This window comes from Saimiri boliviensis, chromosome 16 (assembly GCF_048565385.1).
Source record: "Saimiri boliviensis isolate mSaiBol1 chromosome 16, mSaiBol1.pri, whole genome shotgun sequence".
In the NCBI taxonomy this organism is placed as follows: domain Eukaryota; kingdom Metazoa; phylum Chordata; class Mammalia; order Primates; family Cebidae; genus Saimiri; species Saimiri boliviensis.
Window position 1 is genome coordinate 41,318,306 of NC_133464.1, and position 23,638 is coordinate 41,341,943.

Here is a 23,638-nt window from a genome sequence, read left to right on the forward strand (position 1 = left end):
TATTAAATTATTTAGCTCTTTTTCAGTTGCACTACCATATTTCACTAATTGGAGTACTGTAAACACTTTATTTCATTTACTTTAAATTTAGCAATGCCATTTTTTTTTCATAAAACCAGTTTGTTTGGAGGAGCGGAAACATGAAAGATCTAATAATTTTATAGTTCATTCTTTATATAAGCATAAACAATTAAAATTTTGTATGCCAGCTACTAATTATTTTAGATTCATTTTCAAATTCAATCTCTTTATAATTAAAATTTATGTAATTCTGTGTATTTATTTAATATTAGTTTAATATTATAATGTGCTAACAATGTTCTAAAAATAAAAAATGAAATGAAAAATTAAATATCAATTTATATTGACATGTTGAAAAGTCAGAATATATAAAATTGAATTTCACTCGTGTTGTTTATAATCTCTGAGATCTTGGCAACATGCTTTGCTAGAGTTTCTATTTCTTCATCTGTAAAACGAAGTAAATCAAAGCTACTTTCGAGATTGTTGGAAGAATTATGTGTTACAATCCTTGTAAATTGCTGTTGGGGCTCAGAAAATGATACCCCAAAGTATGGTGCATTGGCATGCTGAGCATTTTTAATTAAAGACAATTGAAAGGCCTTAGAAGCTTTTTCAGAATCAAGGTTTCTCTGAACTTCTTTTCTTTTTCTTATTCCAAACTCAGAGAAGGACTCTCTCTAATGTTCCCTTTTCTGACTGAGGAGAGTTCTTTCAAAAGAAATGCATTTGTCTTGAACTCCATTACTATGAATCTCATCCGAAAAAAAAAAAAAAAAAAGTGAAGACTAATCACCAGAGGAGAGATTAAAAGTCACCATTATTCTCAGATAAACCATTGTCTATTCTTCAGGAAGCTACCCCAAAACAATTTTATTAGCTGAGAAAATTGATTTGCATAATACAACAACCTTTGCTCATCATGTAGTTTGTCCCCTTTTCCTCCTCTAACTCATCGCCACCTCCCCCAAATCTTCAAGCTTCTATTCCTTTATGATACATAATCACAAATCTGGCCCCTCCTTTGAGTGACACATTCTGTAAAGCTCCTCTGTACATGCGTGCAATTGAAAGAGGTTTTTTTTTTCTTTTCTTTTTACTCTTAATCTGTCCATTGTCAGTTTATTTCAGCAGACTCAATTATTGAAACTGCAGAAGGAATATTTAAACCTCCCTTCACTGCTTACTGTAGTGCTTGTATGCATGCCCCCATAATACCTGTATAAATCTGTAGTACCTGTAAGAATATGGTATGTGCTTAGTATGTTAGCTATTTTATTTCTAGTAAGTTTTTAAAAGATAAGAAATTCAATTAATAATCAACCACAAGCCAGAGAGGATTTTTTTTTCTTTTTTTCTTATGTAAAATGGATAGGAACAGCCATATTTTAAAATTTAATACTACTATAATTCAGCAATATCAGTCATTTTGGCAGGATTACTAATGTTTTATATATTTGCTTATGTATGTAAAATGTCTATTTGGTTTTGTTTGTTTGTTTTGAGACTGCATCTTACTCTATCGACCAGGCTGGAGTGCAGTGGTGCGATCATGGCTCACGGAAACCTCTGCCTCCCAGCTTCCAGCCATTCTCCTGCCTCAGTCACCCAATTACCTGGGATTACAGGTGCCTGCCCAGATAATTTTTGTATTTTTAATAGAAACAGGGTTTCACCATGTTGGCCAGGTTGGTCTCGAACTCCTGACTTCAGGTGATCTGCCTGTCTTGGCCTCCCAAAGTACTGGGATTACAAGCGTGAGCCGCTGTGCCCAGCTATAAAATGTCTATTTGTAACTGAAGCTAATAAAGACAATCCCAGGCTTAACAATAAACTACATTCTACATTTATTTTGAAACTTAGACATTTTCTTCTCATAATATTCAAATTGTAATTGTAATCGTCGTCTCAGTAGAACATGGCATTGATGGGAGGATATTGAATGGCTGTGGAAAACAAGTAGATTATCATGTAAATGATGTCCAAGGGACCCTATGTTTTCTCCTTCCTTGTGAGTAAACATGGAGGTGGTAAAAAGTATTTACCAAAGTCTTGAATTGGGGTAAAATGTCTCTTTATTCAACACTAGAGTGAAATGATCAGTGCTTTGCTCTAAGGAAGTAAGTACAGCCATGTTTCCTGATGGCCTAGTTGTCCATGTATGGTCAACCAGAGGTTTTAAAGAGCATCTTCCACTAAATCTCATAAGCCACATTTATCCTTACTACCTATCTTTTAAATGTATTACCTAAATGTTATGCTGAAAAGAAACAGAGAAAAGAGATGAGATTTTGAAAAACTGAGTGTTGCAAGCAACCAAATATCAAAGGAGAAGTTTAAAGTATTGAATCTAACGTAGATTATCAACTTCATCAGATTTGGTTGTCCTCCTCCTTCCCAAGCCTATGACATGTAAGATTAATTATGGAAAAATACAGAAGCTTTATTTTCTTTGAACATCGTGGCACTGTATAACTGATCTTAATCTTAAAATACTTATTTAACTTATTATATGCCCTACACACTGGTTTGGCAAACTTGCATTCCAGATATCATGAGCTTTTAAGGTTACACACTCTTTGAACTCACGTCCCGCTGTAATGAATGATGGGAGTTGAATATTTTGTTAGAATTTTTTTCCCCATCTATTTCTAGGACTCCTCAAATGGGAGTCTGAAATTGCAGATTTACCCACAGTGTAACTTGTCTCATCACTATGTTTCAAAAAAATCAGCTATTTTATTTCCTGTATGCGATTTGCTCACTTATATTTAATATTCAATATTCAATACATAAAATTTAAAAATGTTCAATCAAGATTCAATGCCAAAAGGGCCACAGATCACACTGATAGTCTTAACATTTCTCTTAGCTTAACTGACAGCCCGTAGGTTTCTCCTTGACAGAGACCTATATGGCTTTTACTTCCTGGGAGAGCTTACTTCAGAAAGCTTTCAATTGTAACTTTTTTCTCTTCTCTTTACAGATGTAAATCTTCTTCCAGATTCTTGCTAGTTTTCCAACCCTGGAATATTTTCTTTAAGACCTGGGAGCCATCTCTTTGAGATGTAATTATCAGCAGTGATAGATTCCCTATCTCCTGGTCTCTATGGAAGGGTAGAAACCTAACTCTGACAGTCAGCAATTAGTCAGCACAAAGGGCCTCATCACAGTGACTAAAGTCCCCCCTCAGGCTGTGTTCTTGTGTTTTCCCAGTAGCTCAACCTAGTAGTTAAAAACTTCCCTATTTTTTGCTTACCATAGTCCAGTCTCTCTACCCTATTGCAGTTGTCTTGAAGAGTGCCTTCCCAGTCTAACATTATCCAGTGTAATTTTTCTTTGGCAGTATTTGTCTTATTCATGATTGTGTACCCATTAGCTAGCAGATTCTATTAATGAGTACCTATTCTGTACTACACTGGACATACAATGACAAGATGCAGGCCAATCTCTTATTTCAAGGATCTCAGTGTCTGTTGGAAGATACAGGCCTATAGATCGCATAGAAAGCAGAGTCACTACTTTACCTGAAATAACCTATGCATTCCCTAGATTTTTGTGATTGAACCACTAAAGTTCAAGGAAGAAATACTAAAATTGTAAGCAGAAACCACAGTCAGACATCCAGAAGCCTATTTGAGATAATTACACAGCAGACATTCACTGTCTTTTGGTTTCACTGTTAGGAGAAGGGCAGTTATTCTGAAATATGACCCTTTAAGTTTTTCTGGAAGAGAAATAAAATAGTGGTGATCACACAAAGAAGTATCTCTGGACTTAACACAGCTCTATCTTTGGGGCAAAGTAAAATTTGTAATTCTGGAACAGTGGGAAGATCAGACTTTAGTCTATATCTATGGATATAATACTTCAAAGACCCTGTTTATGTTGCATCCAAGTAATTATTTTAACCTATCTGAGAAAGGAAGGCAGAATTCATAGCATGATGAAAAATTATAAAGTTATAAGATCTGTATGCTAGTCCAAGCCCTTGCAGAAGTAACTTTAAGACACTGGGAGAATCCATTATCTATAGGAAATTTTCAATATTCTCAGTTACGAACTCAGAAATGTTGAACTACCTAAATCCAAGATTCCATATATGTTTAAAATGTTTAACTATTTGTGACTGCAGAAAGCAGACGCATGCAAAATATTTTATATTTCTGGTGACTGTTTTTTGTTTGTATTTTAGTAATATTATTTAATATTAATTATTTGGCCCCCTCCTCTCCACTGCCACATAAATCTCTTAAAATTCTAGTTCTAATCTGCCTCTATGGCTTCCTCTCTGTCAACAGCCCTCTCTTATTTCCTGTGATCCATTCATGCTGAATTTTTCATGAGTGTCTCACATGCCAGGGCCTTTTATATTACCTATGATGGAACTCTCTGACCATCTTTTTTTGCCTGACAAAACTCTTCTACTTCCTGACACAACTCAACTTCTCTCTCCTCTGTTAATCAGTCCTGACACCACTGCTTCAGGCAAATGCCAGTGGCTGCCTTTCTTGTCAATTGTTAAACAAAAATTATGGGAGGCCATTGTTTTGGAAGGAGTTCCTTTCCTAGGTCCCAACAAATCAGACCAAACCAAAATGGAGTCACTCATGCTAAATGCCACACAATGAAACTGAAATTGGAAGGCAGCAAATAAATCTCCACACAGATCACTTTTTTTTCCTGAAAACAGGAGATTCCAGTTTACCGAAATCAGTATAATAAGGAACTCCCCTTTGCTTGAACCCTTAGGAAAAAGTAGCCTGAAGTAACCTGATGTTAACCAAGGAGCTTTTTCCTGATGTTCTGTTGCCTTGTTCCCACATTACAAAACCCACTGTTCTGCTATTGCTCAGCGGGAGCTTTGCAGGAGTAAGGCTTAACCAATTAATGAATTGCAAATAAAAGCCCGTTAGATCTGTATTTTGTCTTTTGACACTTTGTTTCCACATAGTTGGGTCATACCTCCATAAATATAAACACCCTATAAAACAAGATATAAAGTTGTGGCATCATGAAAATAGTTAACTCTGTAGTCAGAGAAACCCAAGTCCCAATTGGAGCATTGTGCCTTTGAGCTATGCTTAGGAGGCCAATTTGTTGAATCTCTCTCAATCTTAGTTTCTTAACATTTAAACGGAAATACATATTTTTGCCTCACAATGTTATAATTATTAATACTATATATAATGGCTCTAATACACAGTAAATGCCCAATAAAGAATGTTTTTCAAAATGTCTGTCAGTAGAAGAAAAAAACATTTATCTTATTCATGTCCTATGAGTTAGTAAACAAAATTCTCTTGTGTATCTTCTATACCACAGAGGCTACTTTTATGTTTTCATCATGCAAACTAACTAGAGTTCTAATGTCACACTCTGTATCTTGGCAGAAACATTGTGATTGTAAGCTGTCAAGGTATTTACAACTTGGTTTATGCAAGTCTCCATTGTGAGCGCAGGTTAAATATTCTTCTACCTCATTCTCTCTATTCCAAATCTTGGGATGAGAGGGATCATTTATGCCCTCTGCTATTCCAAAATGACAGCCTTCACTTGGCCCTAGGGTTTCCTTTATCACTAGAATTGTCTCATTAGACAGAATTAGAATTCATGGCGGTGGTAACAAGGAATCTTCAGCAATTACCAAGTATAATCTCCAATTGGTAGGGAATCCATTTAGTAAATAACTTCTCACTGAAAAACCACTAAATAACATGTTAGGTAGATGTTTCAACATGGAATAAGAGATAAAGAATAATGGTAACAGTAAGTGAAAGACTGGAACCCCAAATTCAAACAGTTTGTATAAAAAATGTATTGAGACATCAAGTAGTTATCACTAGCAACATGGATACGTGCAATCTATATCTTAAGGGGTTATGACAGTAAAACTCCTGATCTGTTGATGTGTTTTGGTTATGAACCCAGAAACAGTTTTAAATGTCTTATAATTATAGGAGGGGTTATGGAATTAGAAAAGAAAGGTCTGTGTTACACATCTGTTGACTACACAGTACTGCTAGAAAGAGCTTTCATTTTTAGGACAAAATACTGCAGTTCAATTATCAATAATCACTTATTAATTATCACTAAATTTAACATAATAAAAATCTACCTCATGGGTAGGAGCAATGAAAGCCTTCGTAATATAGTATTATTCCCTACTGACAATGTTAAAAAAAATATATATATATATAATAGTTTGTGTGTGTATATGTCTACATATATATAGCTATTAGAGTTCAATACATATAATATCATGATTTTATCATATAGGCATTTCATGTCTGCATATTTGTCATAATGAAATTGTAACACTTATGCATGTAGCAGCAAATGAGAATGCAAAAATAGACCTTAATTTCACAGTCAGAATATTTCTGGTTTCTATTGATAACGGTGAGATATTTTCAAAAGAACCATAACCTACATCTAAATTCTCAAAGATAAAAGCATATGAACTATAATTTTATATGCTTCTAATTAGCAACTTTTAATACCTCATACTGTAATGATGACTTTTTTATGCTAGAATACCTCCTCTGACTTTTCCTCCTGAGAAGGTGCACCGCATATCATATGGCTGATTCCTGGCACTTTAATTTCAACCACACTGACTTTTGAAAAACACTCTGTACAACTCAGTTTCTGTTTTGCTATCACTGTAACAGCTTTTTGAGATATGCAGCCATACACACTGTGCACTTTAGATTAGAATCTGTCCTCCAACTCCCCAAACCTCCCCTCTCCCCTTTTAATCATTCAGCTTTCTAGGAGCTTCATCATTTCTGTTAATGGAGAGAAGACATTTAAACATGTATGTAATAATTGTATTTGCAGTCTGATCCCTATACTAAGTCTAGTACAAGGACATTTGGTCATACATATTATGGCACTTTCTTTACAGTATTCCTTGCTATTCATTAAAACAAGAGAGATTATTTTTTCATCTATAAGATGATTAAAAAAAAACACACATATATTTGAGGATTAAATTACCTGACATATCTGTCTCAGAAATAATTTCTTTTAGATAGCTGCGCTGTTTAGGTTTTAGTGATTAGCAACTCATTCAGAAAACACATTTTGTCATTTAAATTGGTGATTTTATTTTTGCCAGAGATTTTGAAACCAGCTGTATGAATTGACCTGAAATAATTTTGTACTTTTCTAATAACAGTAGAGTCTCAACTTTTCCAATTGTTTTTAAAGTGACAAAGGGCAATTATGAAATTCACTAATATTTTTGTGTTAGTCATTTTAATAAAGATTACGTTTATCTTCTCACTCAAAATAACAACAGGACTCAATGTAACAGTAAGTGATCAAAATAAAATCACTTTTCTAAAAATAATTCCCTATGTAACTACACCCCTCCAAGTAATATTTCAATGTAGATATAACAAACACAGGTTATTTTCCCCCGATATCATTTTGGGAGATAATTTTTTAAAATTCATATATCACAAAATGTTTAATATGAACTTTATGTTTTAATTCAACTGAGTAACTGTTGTATTCATGAAAGAAATAATACAATTTTTAACGCTTTTACTTTTCAAAAGATTAGTTTTCAAAAATAGAAAGTATTTTCTACTTTCTACAAATTCTCTATTCACTGCCATCAGCCCTTTTCATGCATTAGTAATTGAGATCTTTTTGGTACATCTTAACCTATAGATTGATTTAAAAAATACGTAAATCCATTTCTAATACAAATTTGTTTTAATGCATATATGAGGAGAATTACAGTGATTCCCCGCCCAAATTTATAAAAATTTAAAACTTAAGCACATGACCAATACACGATTTGAAATGTATGCCAAATCTGTTTTCAAATATATTTTCTCTGCACATTTTCTGATCCTATTAATTTTATTTATTTTGGGAGGATAATGCAAAAACCTGGAACTTACTGTCAATTTTATTTTCTATGTGTTGATATAAATACATACACGCTGAGCTGATAACATGAAGTGAATATATTTTTTTGGTCTAGAAATGAGTTTCACAGTAAGAGAAAAATATTGAAGGACAATTTCTCAATCTGTACTGCTGGATTGGTGAAAATATATTTATTTAGAAAAATGTGATTATGGCAAATTGTGGAATAAGATGTAAAATATAGGCCCAAATTTAAAACTATGGCAAAAGGAAAACATTTTAAAATTCATTTCCAGCAGGCTAGAACTTAGTCTTCAAAGACTCCAAAGTCACGTCATTAAATAATAAGAGTTTTTATTGAGTAGAAATGCAGGATAGCCAATATAATTAGATAGTAGGCCCTGGAGGATTTACAGGACTTAGGATTTTTTTTTTAGAGTTAAAGAGCTAAATAAGTCAGTACTAAAAGACCTACCCTTGATATGAATAGATCCCACATCTGTAAGCTGTTTTGGAATTTTGCTTTGAACCTTCTGAGATGCTGTAATGCAGCAATGGTTCTTTCCCTCCCGTGGGTTTCATTTATCTTTAGTTATACTGGACCGTTGGGTGGTGTGTCTTTCCATTCTCCCTCTCTCGATATTTTTTTCAAAATTGTCTTTTTCTTTTAATGTATGTATGCTTCTCTCTGAGTAATTTAAATTAAGTGCTAACATATTTTCAATACCAAGAGATTACTTTCAGATTTTAAGTGTTGCATCACAGAAATTTTGCACCACTTTATTTCTCATGATTTAAATGGGAAATAAATTTCTTTCACAACTGCATTCTCAACATAGGTATACTTTTTCAAAGTACGTCGAGTGAACTCTTAATTTATAAAGGGAAAACAAAATCAGTCTGATTCAACATGTGATATGGAATTTTATAGACTGAAAATTCAGTAGCAGACCAAAATATGTTTTGTACTCTGATAGGCATTCTGAGGCATTGTTTAGATTTATTATATTTCTCTTCAGTTCAATCTCATCTTGTAGCTTTTCTTGTCTCCCCTGGGCCCATTTCTCTTGGTTTGCTTTGTCTTCGGGTCTAGATCTGGAAATCTCCTTTCTTTATTTTCCCCTATTCTTTCTTTACCTTTACAAGAGGTTTCTCTATGTAAGCGCTTTCTAGTCATTTTAATTTTTTTAAACAAATAAAAGAGGGTTGCATGCATGTATTAATCCATTTTTAATAGCCACCACTGAAAGACAGGGCATTTTCTTGGTATTGTTTTGAATTGCTATTATCTTAAAAGAGGTTTATTTTTATCAATATCTATTGTGACATCCAGTTAAAATGACAAAGACTCCCATGCTGAGCAAACTGAAGCAACCCTTTAGTTCACTGAATAAAAGCCTGAGACTGGCAGCAAAGGAGTTTTTAAATATATTTTTGTTCATATTCTATTGATGCTATGGTTCTCCTAAAATAATTTTCACGTACTATTAAGAGAACATGGTATTTAGTATACAGATAACTTTTTCACAATGTTATTAAGTTATGCAAGATTTGGTACATTGCTGCCATCTATGGACAGAAAAATGAATATTAATTTTAACTTTGTGTGACATTTTTACATATATGTACATTGCTTTCTATAAACCTCTAGGGAATAATTATACATTTATTAATACATATAGAGAGAGTCTACTTACATCTGTTAAAACTCTGAAAATAATTAATCTGAGAGAAATCAATTCAGTGAACACAGGTACCAATATCAGCTCTGTGGCTATAGTGTTCTAGCTGAAAAATATTTTCACATGCCCATCTTTCAAGATTATAGACGTAGGAAATACAATTATTTATTAGCCTCACTTTAGAAATCAAGAAACTGAGGATAAGACAGTGTTAGTGATTTTCTCGAGTCACTGAACTGATCAAGGAAAGAATCTGCTTGAAAGCAAGTCTACTAATCGGTTCTCTGGGATCTCTTTCTAATCCTTCACAGTGCCTAGACTTTCAGAACACTCATTCCCGAGTCCCTGCTAAAGTGGACCATGAAGTATTGACCATTATTACATAATCAGAGCTCTGCTCATTCATTTGCAAATATTTGAGGGTCTACTCTGAACTAAGAACTATTCTCGGAATCAGGAAAGACAAGGTCTCTGAATTCTTTGAGTTCTTATTTTAGTCCAGAGAGATAGAACAAAGGTGTGTACATAAATGGATGGTCAAGATCACTTCAGAAAGTGGTAAGACCAATACGAAAAATATAATTGAGTGATATGATAGCAAAGATCCGGCATTGCTACGCATTATGGAAATATGAAAGAATAAAAGTGCCATCAATCCTTTCAGAAAATTATAACATAATTAAGAAGGCAAAACAAATGATGCTGTAAATAATGGTCCAATACAATGATGTGAATATCAGAAAATAGTTTGTCACTGTATTTGTACTTCACCCTGTCCTTTATGGATACAGAATTAACAAAGCTCAATACTGGCTAGAATGCTAACGATTGGCTTCATAAAGGTCAGAGTTCTCAGCAAAATCGCAAAAATTTTTATAGCTGTATGACGGAGGCAGAGGAAACATTTTTTTGCAAAGGCCTGAATCTGGGGAATAATGAACAAATGGACCTTGTAGGAGAACGGCACAGAAGCATACGTGTTTACCAACACAGGCATTTAGAGCAACCTCAGCCTTGTTTAGATATTGCACTACCAAAACCTTGCAGGCTTTTATTTTTGGCCTTGACTCAGCGTACACAACCACATTTCTAAAATAATCTTATTTTTGGTCATATTGGAGTTGACTTAAAAAAGAAAACACAAAAATCCCATAGCATTGATTATTTTATGTGTGTAATCTGATTTACATTCCTGAAATACTTAAGAAGTACTGATGGAAAAATTTAGCAAAGAAATTTACATGTAAAAGGAAATAATGTAGCAAGTAAAAAATTAAGTAAATTAAGTAAATATTTGCTAATATGTCATGGTCTCTGTATGAGGTAGGAATTCCTTATTGAAATAGTTCATCCTTTTTATAATTGAATGTAACTTTCTATCATTTGTCATAAAATATCTTATTTTTGTTTATTGATGAATTCAACTTAAATTCCAATAAGAATAATTGCTTACTTAGGAAAAAACATATGCACAGAGTCTTTGTATTCTAGGAAACAGTAAACTGGTCTGACTAGGAATTAGACAATTTTTGGAAATAAAAGATACAGTTTTAGTTCCTTGCAGTCAAGGGCTCCTCATTCCAGTTCTAAGGTGCATCATTGAGGAATGTCACACCTTTCTAAATGTAAAGAATTCAGGTCAAGTAGCCATAAGCAAACACATGGTAAATTTCTTCCTCTTTGTTAGGTTAGGTATGATGGTAGGAACATAGTGTTTGAGATAGAGGCAATAGTTTTAAATGATTTGTAGATATATATTTACTTCCAAGTTATGCTCACAGAGTAGACATTTATCATTGAACTGGTTAATTGGTTCAGTGTAAATAATCCACCCTGAATCTAAAACTCAAAGTGATTCTTTGGGTATGTAATTGAGCCAATGAATTGACAAATTGTCAGTTCACCTCTCTATGCAATTTGGCCACGCTTGGCTCTCTGTATAAACCAATGATACTAATTGAAAGCACCAGTACATTTAGCTGTTACTCAGACAAGACACACAGCAATAAGCCAAGTTTTCTAGTTTTATTCATCTATCATGAATAATGTTATTACCATGAAATGCATTATGCAAGCTATATTCCATTTTCTTCAAAAATTATATAAAATAAAATCTGAACTGCATATTTTTACAGCATATACTATAATAAGCATTTTTTATTTAATACTTTTCAATGTTTTGCCCTGCTATTGAAATGTGACTGTTTTTTACTCCATTACTAACTTAAAAAGATTGACATTGTTAAGAAAAGGACTATAAAATACTGCATATGACCTTTTTCATTTAAGTGTTACTGTAAATAATCCTGAGCATGCCATGGAAGCATGGATAACACCTCTTTCAATTCTGTTTCTAATTTTCTTAAAATACCAGGAGATGCTCTGCATTTTGTTCCTCCATGTCAACTTTGTATCCATTATTTCCTTTTGCTTTTCTGAGTATGTCTGACTTCTTGTAACATTTGTTTTATTTTGGTTTTAGAGTAAATTCACATACAGAGATACACATAAATCAAGTTAAGAGTAGAATGTAGTAAAAGAAAATTTTCTCATAGAAGGTTTATTTCTGCTTTGAGGATTATTTAGTCTATGTTAAAGATAAAAGACAATGAGGAAGGGAGGCAGGATGTGAGGAAGAACATTCCAGGACAAGAAACAAAAAAATGAGAAAGAGATATATGCAAAAATATAAAGGTGTGGATAAGCTTAAGATCTTCTAACCCTAACAGTATCATCAATTAACATCAATTAATTTCTGGAGCATAAAATGCATGAAGAAAAGTATAGAAATATGAGCCCAGAGAGTGAGATGAATGCAATGGCATGCTGACAGCTATAGAGTTTATCATTTTTCAGTGGCGTGGGGAGAAGAGAGGGAAGGAAGTACTTTGAAGTAGTTTATCAGAGAAATTATGAGATGGTTAGATCCTACTTTAGAAAAATGATTTGACTGAAGTGTACACAATGTATTGAGTGGAGTTAGAGAAATTAATAGTCCAGGTTACGATGACCTAATGTACTATCTTTAGATATTTAAAAGAGGAGATAGAAATGTGGAACTCTTATATGGCACAATTATCTGGGCCTGCTTATTAAATAAATGTGGGAGCTAAACAAGGCAGAAGGTTTCTAGGATAACGTCATATTTACTGGCATGAGCAGTTAGATGGATGATGATACCTTTAACTATAATAAAGAATATGAAAAAGGAACAGGTTTGGAGAAAAAAAAAGATTAATTTTTTTAAAGATGTTGACTGTCCTAAACAGGAAATATATATGTGTGTGTGTGTGTGTGTGTGTATATATATATATATATATATATGTATATATATATATATGTATATACATGTATATATATATATATATATATGTATATACATGTATATATATATATATATATATATATACACACACACACACACACACACACACACACACACACATACAGTTAACTTTATCACCCAGGGAAAATAGCAACTAAATATGTGCACAAATTTCATTTTGAAACATAAAATATGTTAAGGATCATGAGAGAGGTCTTGGGTTGGGGGATATTAGCAATGAGATGAAGAGGGTTTAGTTGTATAGTGCCTGGCACATGTTAGGTTCCTCATCGATATTTGTTGAATGAATGATCAAATAAATTATGTACAAGTACTGGCTCTATGCTAAGTACTATGGAGAAGACACAGTACTTCCTTTTAATGAGTTTATACTATATTGGAGGAAATAGAAGTGCAAATAGAAAACTGCAAAACAGAGTCATTAACAATACAAATGTTAACAGTTGTAGTAGAAGATGTACTCAAAGTCATCTGAGAAGAAAGTACACAGGATGGATCCAGGAAAACCAACAGATGATTCATCTAAGGCTTACAGGAGAACCAGGTTCTGTGCAGGTGAATCTGCTGCAGTGTCCGGAATGGACAGAACGGGACTAAGGTGGCCTCAGCATTCCCTTCAACCTGACCAAACTTTAGACATGCTTCTTCTGATTCTTAAGTTCCTGACATCCCCTGCATTCTTTTTTTTTCAGAGCATTACTTTAGAAAACTCAAAATTGTAAATTGTTTCTCTTACTCCTTGAGATGTATATCTTCTAGAATCCGGGAATGTCTTTCTGGAGAACATGGAAGCCATCCTTTGAAATATAATCCAGAAAGACAGAGCCCATATTTCCCAGTTTATGTGAAAGCATAGGAACCTATCTTTAGTAAGTGCCAGTTAGCAAACACAGATGGCCTAATCATATTGAACAACTTACCTCCTGACTCCTTCCAGTACTTTTCCACTAGCTTACTCCGCACTTACAAACTCTCCTGCCTTTTGTTTCAGCAGACTTGACTTCAATCTTTTTCCACTATTGCAAGAGAGTCTCTCCCCTCAATCAATATTGCTGATTCCCCAATTTTACTTATACTCATTTGTATGAATGGATGTGTGTATAATTGATTCTTACAACTTTATAACACATGTGGACCTGTTCATCCATCACACAGTGAAGATACAAAACAGTTCCATGACCCCCAGGATCACTTGCATTTCCTTTTTATAGTCACACCAACTTCATCTCATCTTCTTCCTTCCTCCTGTCAAGTCCTTAACCTTTGACAATCACTGATCTGTTTATTATTTCTATAATTTTGTCATCTTGAAGATGTTATGTAAATAAATTCATACATTCTGTAACCTATTAGGGTTGGCCTTTCTCTTTCAGCAAGATTCTCTGGAGATTCATACAGGTAGTTACACATACATCAGTACTCTACGGTATTGATGTACTACAGTTTGTTTAACCATCCACCCAATGAAAGACATCTGGATTATTTTCAGGGTTTAGCTATTATGAATAAAGCTGCTGTAAACATTTATGTAGAGATTTTTGTGTACATATAACCTTTATTCCTCTGACATAAAAAGTCAGGAGTGCAATTGTTGGGTCCTAAGTTAGCTGCATGTTTAGTGTTTTTACTTGGAAAAAAAAAACTATCAGAATTTTTCAAAGTGGCTGTATCACTTTATATATTCACCAGTAATGCATGGGTGATCCAATATTTCTGCATCTCTGCATCTTCATCAGCATGTGATGTTCTCATAGCTTTTTGTCTATTTTTTCAGGATAGTCATATGAAAGATTCACTTTTATTTCATTAGGGTGCAAACTTGCAGTGACCATTGTTACAGGAAATATTTAAAAAACTTACGATCTACTGAAAACAATATAGCATGAAAATTATTTTTATAGGGCTTTTAGGATGTTTCCTTCTTAATTTAGTTTATTCATTTTTAAACATTATTACTTTTATTAGATATGGGGCTACATATGTAAGCTTGTTACATGAGAATATTGCATGATGCTGAGGTTTGGGGGTACAAATCCCAACAACCAGGTAGTAACCATAGTACCCAATTAGTAGATTTTCAACCTACACCCTCTCCCTCCCTCTCTCCTCAATAAGTTTGTAGTGTATTTGTTCCCATAATTATGTCCACTTAGTGTGTTCCAAGTTTAGCTCCCACTTACAAGTGAAAACACAATGAATTTGGTTTTCTGTGCCTGTATTAATTTATTTAGGATTGTGGTCTCCATCTGCGTCCATGTTGCTGCAAAGATCAGCAGTTAATCATCATTATGGCTACAAAGTATTCCATGGTGTATATGCACCACATTTTCTTTATCCAATATACCATTGAGGAACACCTGGTTGATCCCATGTCTTTGATATTGGTAATAGGGTAGCAATGAACCTATGAGTTCATATGAGTGTCTTTTTGATAGCATAATTTATTTTTCTTCAGTTACATACCCAGTAAAGGGACTGCTGGCTCAAATGGTAGCTCTGTGTTAAGTTCTTCGAGAAATCTCCAGACTGCTTTCCACAGTGGCTGAACTAATTTACATTTCTATCAACACTGTATAAGCATTCTTTTGTCTCTGCAGCTTCTCTAGCACCTGCTGTTTTTTGATTTTTTTAGTATAGCCATTTTGACTGGTGTGAGGTAGTATCTCACTGGGTTTTGATTTGCATTTCTCTGATGATTAGTGAGGCTGAGCAATTTTTCATGTTTGTTGACCACTTGTATGTCTTCTTTAGAAAAGTGACTGTTCATGTCCTTTGCCCATTTTTTAAATACTACTTTAAGTTCTGTGATACATGTGCAGAACGTGCAGGTTTGTTACACAGGTATACAGATGACATGGTTTGCTGCACCCATCAACCCGTCATCTACGTTAGATATTTCTTCTAATGCTATCCCTACCTTAAGCCCTATCCATCCAACTGGCCTCCATGTGTGATGTTCCCCTCCTTGTGTCCATATGTTCTCATTGTTCAACTTCCACTTATAAGTGAGAAGATGCCATATTTGGTTTTCTGTTCTTGTGTTAACTTGCTGAGAATGATGATTTCTAGCTTCTTCTATGTTCCTGCAAAGGACATGAACTCATCCTCTTTTATGGCTGCATAGTATTCCATGGTGTATATGTGTCACATTTCCTTTATCCAGTCTATTACTGATGGCTTTGTCCATTTTTTAATGAAGTTATTTTTGTTTTGCTCACAGCTTTTTATTTAATCATTATGAGAAGTTTAGTCATACACCAGGGTGTTTACATTTCTCTCCTGATAGATAATGTTAAACATATTTTCAAGTACTTATTCATCATCTGGTTTCCTCTTCAGTAAAATGTTCATTCATGTTTGGAATTTTGGGAGACTATAGACAATTTACATTATTGCAGTTAACCAAAGGGAAGAGGATTGGAGCCCATACTAGGTAAAGATTAAGGGGAATTTTAAAAAAAGCATTTAATTTTAAGATTGTTTCTTTGAAAGTAAGGATGTGAAGATGAGCAAATTCATGTATGACATCCAGGTTTCTGATCAACTAGTGGCCAATTCAGTTGTTTGAAGAGATAGTACAAGGGAAGATATAAGAAGAATAGAATAATCAAGAGATTTTTAAAAGAAGTTTGACATAGCTATAGAGATACATGAGGAACATTTTATCATTTTATTCAAGAAATCCAAATATCATTTTAGTATGTGATTCAAGTTACTCATTTGAGTCAGTTATTTTAATTTGTCAGTAAACTGTGATAGCCTAGGGATTGGTTGAGCTTTTTTGGAAAGGTGATTTAAGATGGAAAAATAAATGGTTAAAAATAAAAGATAAAAGCAGATAATCCACATAGGAACATTTGAAAAATACTGTACAATAAACTCTTTCATCCCTTATAATCAAAGAATAGAGCTTGATAGTTAATCTGCCAATCAGTACATAATTCCCCATGCTTATTACATGGATTACTACAAAACTGTAAAACACTTCTTCAAACATGCAAACATAAATCATGTTGCTACATGTAAAATGACATAGAAAATGAAGAGTACTTCTTTCTAATTACATCTGCATATTTTAAATAAGAGTACTGTGAGGCTACATTATCTAAATATTTGAAATTCTCTGCGACAACTGCGTAAATTAGTGTCTTCTCTACAAAGAAAGTGGAATACCACCCTTTTTTTTTTGGCAACTTTGCTATATAAGGGCATGTAGTTTTGTGTTCTTGAGCCATAGGAAAATAAGCTACAGATTAAAAGATTACAGACACTAAAAGACAAATAAATACTTTCAGAGGTGAAACCTTCCATGATGAATCCTGCCACAAAGTCTGCAAGATGCTAATGATTCAGTTGTTGTTAACTTGATAACACTGGGCAAATGATTTTGCTCAGGAGAGGCTGAATAAGGTTTAAAGGTTAATGGCTGCTTGCATAAGTATGCACATTGTATTTATATAGACATCAATTCCCTTTATAAAGAATTGTTCCGGTGAGACTAGTAATTTCTAGTTAACAGGCTTCAAGCCTCATCCTAGGATAAAAAGTAGGTGAGAGTATCATAAGGAATGTTTGTACCATGTTGTCTTCATTGATGTTTGTGACTCTTTACTTTATGTGTTTAATGTATTTCAAAGTGAAAACAAAATGTATGTAGTTCTGAAAAAATTATAAATTTTAGATATGCAAAACATAAACTAAAACCTGGCAGTATAATAAAAATAAAATATTGCAATTAAAAATAGCTAGGCTTTAAGGACTAACGTGTTCTTTATAGTAGTGGCTAATTTAAATCTGCTGATTACTCAGAAGAGTGAACACTGTTTTGTACAATATGCATGATTACTGAAATACACTAAGCAAAGCAACAATATGCAAGAAAGAAATTATTAAAAAAGAAAAAGATAAATTCTAGTACTATCACCCATTAATGACCATTATTTATATTTACTAAGCATTTAGTTTTTAAAATTTGTTGTGTAAATATCATTCCCATTAAAATGCACTGTTAGTGTACATATCTTATGTTTAGAAGTTTGGAAAATTTTATATTTCATATAACAAATCACAGGAGATAAATATTTCAATAATTTTCAGTGATAGTTGTTTCAAATATGTTTTATATTGTTTTCAACATGTTACTTTTATGATCTGTGAAACTTTGTGGAAATGTTAAACTCTTCGTCACTCCTGATTGTAGTCGTACAGGCCCACCCCCAACCAAAAGTTCGGCTAATGACTTTAGAATGGCTGTGCTTATTTGCATGAAGATATTGATGTGCCAGGATTCTCTCAGATACTGATCTGTCAGTCAAATCCTTTATCTTGAATATAATATCTAACTTCCACAGTATAGAAAGCTGTCCATTTATCTAAGACAGTCCCAGGCAGGCATATGCTGTCTTGGACTACATTCTTTCCTTAATATATAACCCATGTCTCTTGAATTGTCAGGTAATTTGAAAGGAAAAGTATCACTGTACATCTTTCTCATTCAAATTACATTGTCCATCTTCTTTCTCCTAGCCTGTACTCTGCCTATATCTCCAGGAACTCTCTCAGCATATAAAATTAACTAGGCAAAAAATAGGAAAGTTACCTATACCAGTTATTGAAATATGAACCTAAATTGTCAGTCCAATTCTTTTTCATAGTCTGACACATCATAAGAGCACATAAGCAATTTAACTATTCATTATTGTATATCCAGGGAGTTTGGAATTTATAAGAGAAATGCTTATTTGGTAGAAATGCTCAGATTTTTAACTCTGTGAAGCAGAGAGTAGAACAGAAGGAAATATTTTGCTTTGGTTATCAGAAAAGCAGAGTCTCAATTAGCTAGGAATGGGGGTGAGTGTGCTTGGAGCATAAAACTAGTGTTTATAGTGAAGTGGGACCAAACTACAGGAAGATGCAGGTTAGAGTGTCCCAGACTGTACTATAATGAAGTGTGCTCCCATAAACGCATTGTGGGAACATCTTGACATGTGTGTGCATATGTGAAACATACACGCAATGTTTGGAATTATGTTTTCAATTGAAAATGGTTATTGAGAAAATGAAAGAGGTCATGAATTTGTTGAAAATTCACCTTGCAGCTGGTTAGGAAATTTAGATCATCGTTTTAACTTGACTTGGGCTGTAGGGTTCTTTGGAAAATTTTAAGTGGGAGTTTTCCTTGGAGAAGAGCATCTATAGTTTAATAAGACATGTGAAGGTTTGTGTGACCACAGTAACATAATGACCATTGATTTAGTGAAAATAGAGACAAACCAGAATTATTCTGGACCTTTTCCTGGGGCCATCTATTATCTACTAGAAGTCATAAAAGTCACACAACAGACATACAATATGAATTTGGGGCAATTATTATTTGTTTGACTTGATTATAATCTGTTTGAGTGAGTGATGGAGTTAACTTGCCAGCAGTTTGAGACTGTTTTCACATGTTGTTCTAAATATTGTTTCCAAAGACAACTTGAAAGTAACAAAGTCTTAAACTGCTGGCAACCTAACTCCAACACCCAGTCTTAGAAGAGCAACAGGAGCATGCACTGATTTGATATGTGGGAGGAAGCCAGGATAACACAGAAAATAGAAGGAACTCAAATTGTCTCTTTGTAAACCCCCTGCTCTTTTTTTTCCCCACAAACTTTACCACTACCTTTTCCTATTACTACTTATGATAGAAAGTTCCTTGTTTTTGCTGCCTTAGGCGGTATTGACATCTCCTTTACCATTTGGGAGAAGCCCTGCAGGTGTAACATGAACTGTTTTTTTTGTGTGTGATGTGTTTGTGTGTGTGATTTCTTTCAGTTTGTTTTGTTTGTTTTTTGAGACAGAGTCTCCCTCAGCCTCCCAGGCTGTAGTGCAATGACACGATCTCTACTCACTGCAACCTCTACCTCCCTGCATCAGGTAATGCTTTTACCTCAGCCTCCTGAGCAGCTGGGATTACAGGCATGCACCACCATGTCCAGCTAATTTTTTGCATTTGTAATAGAGACAAGGTTTTGCTATGTTGACCAGGCTGTTCTTGAACTACTGACCTCAAGTGATCCACCTACCTTGGCCTCTCAAAGTGCTGAAATTACAGGCATGAGCCAGTGCTCCCAGTCTGTAAACCTTTTTCTCATGTTGTTCTATATTGTTTCCAAAGACAACTTGAAATTAACAAAGTCTTAATTTGTTATGTGTATGCATGCTGGCAGTGGTCGGTACTTTGCTTCCTATTTACGATGAGAAACGAACAAAACCTTAAAGGTATTTGGTTTCAGTATTGGCTTTCAGAAAAAGAAGAGTTCAAATAATACTTAATAACTATGGAAACATATAGATGGGGAAATTACAACAGAAAAACTATGTAGTTCAAAATATACCTGATAGGATCCTTTAGTATTTTTCATGAAACTGATCAAGCTTGGAGAATACATGAAAATGAGCATTTTAACATGTTTGATGCACATGATATAACATATTTAATTAGGAGACATTTGTTTACCAGGCTGATATTTCTGCAAATTCCATAAGATGATATTTTATCAGCGACTCGCATAGTTTGGACATCCTATCATGGTCTTAAAAGAAGATTCTAGATATTGGATTATACTTATTCATAAATATCAATATACTTCTAGAATGTTATGTTTTTCAGAGTGAATTATAGCAGCTAACAGAGAGAGGAGAGCAAGCAAGACAAAAAGAGAAAGTAAAAAGAAGAAAGAAAAATAAATTGAACTTGGAATCTATAGAAAGAGCAACAATGAGCTCTAGTGGCAGGAAGTTATAATGTCAAGCATGGGTGAAATTCAGCCATGATAGACAGTTGTCTCGTCATGCATTTAGTAAAGATTTCTATCTTCAAAAATGAAGATTAATTTGTAGAAATACTCATTCCTTTAAATCATAATCTCATTAACTTCTACATAATATTAACTACCTAGGTAGTATGTTCATAATTTACATATTGCATATAATTTATCTGTTTTAGTTTTTTTTTTAATAAAACAACACAAACACGATTATTCTATTAACAACATATTTTATGTTTGAGATGACATAACTTATACTGCATCTCATCAAGTCATTCTTAAGTTAAACTTGGATTTTAAAAGACTATTGATTTATGTGCTGAGCACTTGATAATATATGTGTACTATCTCCTCCCTCTGCTCTACCATCTGCTCCCTTCACACACAAAGGCAAAATTTTAAAACAAGAAAAATGCTGCTTCTCTCTCAATCTGACAAAACTATATTTTAATTCTTTAGTTCAAGGCAATAGCAATGTCCAAATATAACTTACTTTTTATGCACCAGACATCAGTCCAAAGGCCAGTTTTTATCTGCTCTCACAACTGTGGACCAAAGGGAGGTTTTGTTTATTTATTTTTAATGCAGTCCTTTTATCTTCAAGTTATTTTAATTCCAGGTAGTAGCAGCTAATGCGTCTACCTTAATATAGAATTTTCAGAACTCTTTATTCATGGAATATTTATTAAGTAACCAACATTTATTAGGAACTCTGTTAGATGTTAGTTGATATTTATTCAGTGTTTCACTGAATTTTCTCTGAACAGCAACGAGCATATTATTCACATTATCCCCATTCTCCTTAAAGAGTTATAAAGTTTGGAGAGTTTAAGTGAAACACAAAGCTTGTAAATTTTAGATCTAGGCTTTGAACTCAGATAACTTGTCTTCAATTCCTGAGTTCTTCCTACCACACCTCACTGCTACTATCTGTTATTTTTTAAGGCAATTTATCCTAATTGTTACATAAATACTGCCACCAAATATGGTGTTATATTAGACTTTACTATTTAAAACCTGTTATAGGCCGGGCGCGGTGGCTCAAGCCTGTAATCCCAGCACTTTGGGAGGCCGAGGCGGGTGGATCACGAGGTCGAAAGATCGAGATCATCCTGGTCAACATGGTGAAACCCCGTCTCTACTAAAAATACAAAAAATTAGCTGGGCATGGTGGCGCGTGCCTGTGATCCCAGCTACTCAGGAGGCTGAGGCAGGAGAATTGCCTGAACCCGGGAGGCGGAGGTTGAGGTGAGCCGAGATCGCGCCATTGCACTCCAGCCTGGGTAACAAGAGCGAAACTCCGTCTCAAATAAAAAAAAAAAAAAAAAAAAAAAAAAAAAAAAACCTGTTCTATTATTCTCTTTAATCTTATCTGAATAACCCCTGAATGTAAAGTAGGAATGTTATTTCACTCATAAGGTTTTCATTGTGAAATGTCCACTACTGTAAAAGGGCTTTTGAATAATAAAAAAGGATGCATATGTTAATTAGCTATATTTAGTCATTCTGAAATGTTATATACTTTTAAACATCATGTTGTATGCTATAAATACCTATCATTTAATTTGTCCGTTTGAAAGTAGTAAAAATTAAAATTAAAATATGTTTAAAAATGAGTCTGATCTTAACTAACGGATAAAATGAAATTATCACAGTGTTAATCCTGAAATAGAATGAAGCTGCCTATGCTTACATGAACTAGAGAAAAGCAGGGGATGGGGCTGGGGGTCGCTTAACTGAGGTATGGTATATTGTTCACATTTTTTACAACACTTCCAATTGCAAGTCTAAATTAGTCAGGGATTTTTATCAGATCCAAACAGAAGAAATTTTGAACAGAGGCAGTTCTACCATACGGAATAACAGCATGGGGCACATGACAACCACTTCCCACTGGACAAGAGTGTAGAAGGTTGCTTAATACCTGCTAAATACATCAATTAAAAATCTTTACTACTTGTAAGAAAATGGCATTTAAGAATCACGTTATTTCACAGCTGTTACATTACTTTCCCAGCAGAATTATAAAATTACAAATCCCACTTCAGTCCCGTCTAGAGAGATTACCTGTCATGTTTTACCCAACAGGCATATTGTATCTCAGAAAACCTTCTGGACCAAATTTGTACATTCATCTCAAGTTAGCTTCTAAATCAACATACTTCAGTAATTTTGCCTAATCAAATTTTGTGTAAGTAAAATAATCATACAAACAAGAATGATAGTAGAATCTATAGCCCAGTTAATGTCATGGGGTTGGGAACTTTTAATTCTCACACAGTCCCTTTGGATCCTTACTTTGAAACTTTCATTTGAATATTTCATTAAAAAAAAATACAGCCGTGACATATTATGATCCACAAGGAAAGTTTCTCTATGTAGAATCAATTTCAATTCCTCCAGTTTTCTTTTCCTTGCCCACCATGAAACAGTTTTGAACACCTCTAAGCGCAGGGCACTGTGTGCAGTGGCAGACACAGCCTGATGCAATTTCCCTTCACATTTTCAATAGCTCACTGAGAAAGAAAATAGCTGAACTGAAACTTTGAAGCCTTTTTGGTGTGACAAAGTTGTAACTGTTTCCCATTAAATATTCTAAATAAACTTAGATGAATTATTCACTTTTAAAAAATCCTATAAATCTATGATTTGTTCAGTGTTAAATTAAGGCTTAACTTATTTGTGCATTTTCCATTTGAAAATAGGTATGATTGTTGCCTGATATCAATATTATTTCTATGAAACAGTTTTATTTAAGTTCTGAAGGGATCACTTAATTGTCAGTATAATTACATTTCAGAACAAGAAAATAATTAGGACGTTTTGGGTTGAGACTATGCCACCATCAAAAGGCATTTCTCTCTGTAAATCTCTCACTCTGCCTTGCTCTC